Raw genomic sequence first — 7,839 nt, forward strand, 5'->3', positions numbered from 1 at the left:
TAACAGACATTTATAGAACACTATATGCAACAGCAACTCCACATACATTTTTCTCATTAGCACATGGGATATTTCTCACATAGACCATGTGATAGGCTGTGCAAAAGTCTAAGCAATATTTTAAACATTGATTATCTTTTCTGACTACAATGTAATAAACCTAGAAATCAATGAGAAGAAAAAAATTTGGAAAAGTATGTTTATATATATATATATGTAAGTATGTATGCATACACACATTATGTGTGTGTGTGTGTGTGTGTGTGTAAATTAAACAACTTACTCTTTAATTGCCAAAGGATGAAGGGAAAAATCAACAAATCTTAAAAATGTTTTCAAATAAATGAGAATGGAGAGGCAATATAGCCTGTAGGATACAACAAAATTAGGACTAACAGAGAAGTTTATAGCAATCAATGCCTATGTTTAAAAAGTAGAAAGATTTCAAATAAACAACCTTATTGCTGTACATAAAGGAAGTGGGAAGACAATAACCCCAACCCAGAATTAGTAGAGAAAAAAATAACAAAAGACCAAAGTAGAAATAAATAAAACAGAAACTAACAAAATTTAGAAATGATTTAAACAATGAAGAGCTGGCTTTTTTAAAAGATAAAGAAAAAATGATGACAAAACCTTAGCTAGACTAACAAAAAAAGTGACAGCTCAAATAAATAAAATAAGAGATGAGAAGAGTAACATTATAATCGCACAATAACAAAATTAAGGGCAAAACATAATAATGATCATACCTTCATGATGAAAACTCTGAGCTAATTAGGTATGGAAGAAATGTACCTCAACGTAATAAAAGACATATATTATAAGCTGACAATTTACATCATGCTGAAACTTTCTGTTTAAGATCTGGAATAGGAACTGGAGTCCCTATTCAAGTGGTAGAGTGCCTGCCTTGTAAGCACAAAGCCCTGAGTTCAAATCCCAATACTACCAAAAACAAACAAACAAACCTAAAACTCTGGAATGATACAAGGATGCCTACTTTCACCACTTTTATTCAACATAGTACTGGAAGTCTTAGTCAGAGTAATCATGCAAATAAAGAAAAAGAGCATCCAAATTGGAAAAAATAGAAACCAAATTGTCACTATTTGCAGATGGAATAATCTTATTATAGAAAGCCATCAAAACTCCACTATAAACTATTAGAACTAATTAATGAATTTAACAATGTTGCAGGATACAAAGTCAACATGTAAAAATCAGCAGCATTTCCACAAGCTAATAACAAATTTTATGAAAAAGACATTAAGAAAGCAATCTTGTTTATAATAGGTATAAAAATAGGAAAATACCTTAGGAATAAATTTAGCAAAGAGGTTAAAGTTTGCTATAATTGAAACAATAAAATTTTAATGAAAGAAATTGAGGATGGCGCAAAAAATAGAAGGAAAATTTATGTTCATGGATGGGAAGAATATTGGTAAATATCCATGCTATGCGGAGTGACTTACAGACTCACTGTAGGCCCTATCACAATACCGGTGGCATTTTTCACATAAAAAGAAAAATTAGTCTTAAGTTTTGCACAAATACCCCAGAATAGTGAAGGCCATCCTGATCAAAAGAATAAAGCAGGAAGCATTATACTACCTGACTTGAAAGTATTCTAAAAACTGTAGCAATCAAATTGGCATCGTACTGGCATAAAATCAAGCACATGGACCAATGGGATAAAGTAGAGAACCTAAAAGTAAACCCACATATCCACAGCCAAACGACATTGCCCAGAGGTGCTAAGAACACGCTTTGAGGAAAAATAGCTCTGCTTTGTTTTGCTATCCAACAAATGTTCCTGGGGAAAATGGATATCCACATGCAGAAAAAATGAAAGTAGTTGTCTATTCTCTCACCAGTTAAAAAACCTACTTAACCTGAGGTGTGAGACTTGAAACAATGAACCTTCTAGAAGAAAACATGGAGTAAATGCTTTAGGACATTGAAATGGGCAAAAAAAATTATTTTTATAATACCTCCACAGCACAAGAAACAGAAGCAAAAATAAATGAGTAAGATTTTATAAAACTAAAATGTTTCTGCTCAACAATAGAAACTACCATCAGGGTGATAAGAATGCTTATAGAATGGGAGAAAATATTTGCAAACAGTGCTTCTGATAAGGGATTAATATTCAGAATATATAAGGAACTCAAATGACTCAATAGCAAAAGAACAAAAACAAAACCAAAAAACACAAACCTGATTTTAAAAATGAGCAATAGACCTAAATCAACATATCTCAAAAGAAGGCACACAAATGGACAACACGTATATGAAAAAACACTCAACATTGCTAATAATCAGGGAAAGCAAATCAAATCACAATAAGATATCACCTCATTCCAGTAAGAATGACTATTATGAAAATGACAAAGCAAATTCTGACAAGGGTGTGAAGAAAAGAGAACACTGCACACTGTTCTGGCAATGTAGATTACTACAGCTATTATAGAAAACAGCATGGGTATTCCTCAAAAATATTAAAAATAGACCTACCATATAATCCAGCAATCATACTACTGGAAATGAAATTAATGCACAGAAGAGACATTTGTACTCCTGTGTTTATTACAGTATTAGTCAATATAGCCCATAAATAGAAAAACCTAAGTGTCCATAAACTGATGAATGCCTAAACAAAATGTGGCACATATACACAATGGCACACTTTTCAGCCATAAAAACGCAAAAACTTGTCATTTGCAACAACATGGTTGGAAATGTAGGTCATTATGCTAATGAAGTAAGCCAGACATAGAAACCTAAGTAATATTTTTTCTCATTAATATGCAGAATCTGAAAAAATTGACCTAATAGAAGTTGTGAGTAGAATAGTGGTTACCAGATGCAAGGAAGGGAGAAAAGAGAAAAGAACCAAATTATAGCTGGGTGTGTTGTATCTTCTGGAGTGCTATTGTGTAGTAGGGTGACTATAACAAAAAATTATATAATACACATTTAAAAAATCTGGGAGGAATAATTTCAAAAGTTTTCACTTTTGAAAATGTTTTGATAAATATTTGAGGAAATAGATATGTTTAGCCTTATTGAGAGATTATATAACATATACATATATCAAAACAAGGAATCATGTAAGTAGTGTAATTCTTATGTTTTTGTGTATCAATTAAAAATAAATTTAATTTAAATTTTAAAAAAGTACATGTTTTTGTTAATATACAGAAATTAAAACCATCATGCACTGATGGTGGGAACATAAATGGTTTAGCCCATAAGAAAGCCCCCAATGGAGAGCCTCCATTTCCTCAAAAGATTAAACTAGGTGTTCCACAGGTTCCAGTAATTTTCATCCTAGTATGTTCAGCTAAGGGAATTGAAAATAAGTATCCAAACAAAAACATGTGCACAGATTTTCATAGTTGCATCATTTATAAGAGTGAAAAAAATAAGAGACAATTCAAATGTCCTTCAATGGCAAATGGATAAACAAGAGGTGATATGTCCATATAATAAGATATAATTTGGCAATAGATACAAATGAAGTACATGTGCTACAGCACTGATGAACTTTAAAACAGCATGCTAAGTAAGTCTAGTCTGATAAGCGAACATATGGTACGATCTCATTTGCATGAAATTTGTAGACAATGCAAATCTATGAAGACATAAGGCAGAGAGTCATAGCCTAGAGCTGGAAGGATTGCAAGAAAATGATGAGGATTGCTCATGGGATGGAGCTTCCTTTTTAGGTGATGAATATTCTAAAATGTATTGCGGTTATAGTTGCAATTAATTCTGTGAATAAGTGGAAATTTATTGCATTTTATACTTTAAACCTATGAATTACATGGTTTGCAAATGATATTCCTATAAAGCTTTAATTAATTGATTAATTTATTCATTTTTTGAGATGGGGAATCTCACTATATTTCCCAGGCTAGTCTCAAATGATTAGATTCAAGTGATCCTTCTGCCTCAGCCTGTTCAACAGTTGGAACTACAGACATGTATCACCATGCCTGCCTAAGATTCTTATTTTTTTTAATGACTTTATACATCCTTACAGGATTTCTGAAAAATGAGAATAGGGAAAAGAACATTTCTAAAAGCCTTTAGAGGAAAATAGGTTGCCTGTAAAAGAATAAGAATCAATCCTGTTTTAAAAAACTCTCCCTAGCACAACCATATGGGTACTTCAATACATGAGCCTTGTGGGCAGACACTTTTTATTGAAACCATAATATTCTGTCCCTAGTCCCCAAAAAGCTCGTGTCCATCTCATAATGTTAAATGCATGACTCCATTTCTAGGAGTCCCCATTGTCATAACAGTTCTATAATTGTTCAAAAGTCCTAGTTCAATGTCTCCTTTGAGACTCAAGGCAAACTCTGTAAATAAAAAAGAAAATTACATTATTTTCTACATACAATGGTGGGACAGGGGACACTTTTCTATTCTAAAGGGGAGGAGTAGAAAAATAGCAAGGAGGAACTAAAGCAAACAGGAAAAAAATCCCAGCAGGCCAAACATCAACTCCTACAGATTCATGTCCATCATCAAACTACAAGGCAGTATAATGTGAGCCCAAAAGTTTGGGCAGTCCCGTTCCCATGGCCTTGCACACTGAAGCCCTCATGGCCCATCTTCTGTGATGGCTTTGCTCGTTGCTTATGACTTTTCTCAGCAGTCATTAAATGTTTCTGGAATCTCTAATTTCCTTAGGTCTCTACTGAACTTTGGCTTCACTCTCACTGCTTCACATATCACACTTTCAGGAATTGCCCACAGGTACTCCAACCCAGATATTCATTTCTTGACTTCCATTGCTTTTAGATCCATGGTAAGAAAGAAATATCACAGCATAAGGGCAATTCGGAGGAAAGCTGCTCTCACCTTCTGGCAATCAGGAAGGAGAGAGGAGAGAGAGAGAGAGAGAGAGAGAGAGAGAGAGAGAGAGAGAGAGAGAGAGAGATTGACTTCATCTATACTTAAGGGAAGAGGATTATACTACATTTTGATTTATTTTAGGTACTTCTTAGAATTCTCCAAACCATAGATAATATGATAATAAGTCTGAAAAATGTTTATTCTCTTCATGCAAGTTGTCTCATGATGTGCTCCCATAAAACATGGGAAAAAAAGAATGGGCATATACCAGGAGTATTATTTTGATAGGGTTGCACATGGTGGGCTACTGGTGCTATCTCATACTAGCTCACAAGACCCAAGACTGTTTTAACAGTTGTGCAGACTAGTTGTGAAATCCAGTTATTATAAAAAATTAAATGATATAACTTTGTGATTCAATAGACTACACTTAAAAGCAAAGATAGTAAGAGCACAAAAAATTTATCACTCCCTTGTTATTTTATCATATTTAATTCCTACCTATGCTTCTGAGATTATTTACCTATTTTGGATCGTTATGGTAGAAACAATACAGAATAGTGAGCTACTTCACACCTCTTTCTAACTCTGCATTCAGTGATTTCAGGCTCACAGCTTGCAATTAGCTATGGTGAGAGAATTTAGATGACATAAGTTGAGATATATTGATCTGATGAGGCTCAGTTCATGATCAAAGACTTGGTTGCTTAATATTCATCAGCATAGCATTGGTTGGATGGGATTTCAAGGCATCATATCCTATGAAAAAGCTGTAAGAACTGGTACTTTATAGCCATGAACTTTGAATAATAAAATGATTATAAAATGCCTTGAGAATATGAGAAACAGGGAGAAAATATTGAGAGGATGAAATGAGGGTTTTAGATGTAGATATGGTATAAGCCTCTGGCTCTACTCCATTCCCCAAACTAAACCTTCCATTCCAAATTCTTTTGGAATGAGAATGTCTCAATACCTTTGATAAAAACTACTTCTGGAATTTTTGCTTCCATTTCCTGCATAGGGAAAAGGAAATGTTGCTTTCTTTTTTCTCTCTCCCTGACCCCTTGTTTATTTTATACGAAAATAAATCCTTGCTAAACTGTCCACCTTGTGAGACTCCTTGTTGTAAGACATCTTAAAAGAAAAAAAAAATAAAGACTACTTCTCATTACAGTTTCCATAGTAGTTAAGATATTAAGTACTGGGTAGATCAGATAGTATTCATTTTTTCTTGTTGATCCTGTAATGCAAGAAGAAGAATAAGAATATCTTCCCTAAATGGAAAGTGAATTTATGAGAGCATTTGTTCAATGTACGTCACATTCATTAAAGCCTCACCTTTACCGAAGCATAAGATTACTGTCAGCAGAAGATCCGCCCAGCCTGAGAATTGGGTATAGGTCCAGGCCAAACCTTGTCCAGAATGGAAGCTCAGTGAACATTGTATGTAGATGTTGTTTTAAATTAAATTGAAATGATCTACCTGGCACATAATTAAAAGCTATTCCAGTGCTTTGTACTAAAAATGATACAAGAAGCATAGAAATGATGTTCTCAATATAAATGCATATGACTAAAAGTAATCGATGTAATTATATTACTAAAAGTAATATAAATATATATTAATTATACTTTAAAATGTTATTGATTAATTTTGTATATACAATTAAATTAGAAAGTGACAACTAGCAAAAGTCTCTCTTTGTTATATGTTTCAGGTATTTTAATCTTTTCATCCAGAATGCTAAACAAGTGGATGGTTAACTCTGCTTGACTTCTGCTTTGAAGACGTTTTTCTTTTAAACTGAGGGAATAGTATAATTTAAAGTATTTTCTTCATGTGTAGGAGTAGGGAAGGAATTGAAGTATCTGTGGAAATATTTCATTCTTTTACTAATTTCTCAATGAGCATTTGAATTCAATATTTTATACCAAGAAATATTGGTAATTTTAATATTTATTTTTCATTATACAGGTTGATGTTTCTACTAGACCTGGAAAATAGCTTCCTTGATCAAGTATTCAATTAGTAACATCTCTAATTTTATAATATTTATTGATTATTACTCAGTGCTAAATTTTTAACTAGGCAATACATAAGGACTCTGAACTTGACATTCAATTTAATGAAGCATTTAATGACAGTATTCACTTAAAATATTTCTTGAACCATACTATCACCTCTAACTTTGTTACCCTTATATTTTAATTGTCCATAAACCCCATTTTATCTTTATTTTTTAACCAGCTTAGATTTCATGTTGTATTGTTATAATCATTAGTTAGAAAACACCTAGAATTCCATTCCCCTTTTGCCTCCATAATTATTTAAACATTTTTGGCAATATTGGGGTTTAAACTCTTAATTCTTTTTGAGACAGGGTCTGGCCATTAGCCCAGGCTGTCCTCAAGCTCATGAACCTCCTGTTCTAGCCTTCCTGGTACTGGCCTCTGTTCCTTCGTCTTTGCAAAAAGAACTCAAGGGTCCAACATCTTCATTTTTATATCAGACCAGCTAGAAAAAGTAGGGTTTAAGTTTGTTAAGACTACTATAACAAATGACCACAAACATGGTTGTTAAAACAATAGAAAATTATTCTTTTGCTTTTCTAGAAGCAAAAGCATAAAATCATTGTCACTGAATTAAAATCAGGTATTGTCAGAGCCCTTCTCCCTCCACAGGCTCTTGGATAGAACTCTACAGCTTATGATGACTGGTAGAATCCCTTGAGATGTGACAGTATCACTCTGGTTTCTGCCTCTGCAGTCACACTGTCTCCTCCTCCTATATGTGCCTAGTCTCCCTAGCCTCACTCTTACACCATCATCGGGTCATTTGTAATAACATTTAGAACTCTTATATAAGTACAAGATAATCTCCTTTTCTTAAGATCCTTAATCACAAATTGCAAAAGATTTAGTGTGTGGGTTTAACATTCAGAGTTTCCAGGGCTTATTGCCCGATTC

This window comes from Castor canadensis, chromosome 5 (assembly GCF_047511655.1).
Source record: "Castor canadensis chromosome 5, mCasCan1.hap1v2, whole genome shotgun sequence".
Taxonomy (NCBI): domain Eukaryota; kingdom Metazoa; phylum Chordata; class Mammalia; order Rodentia; family Castoridae; genus Castor; species Castor canadensis.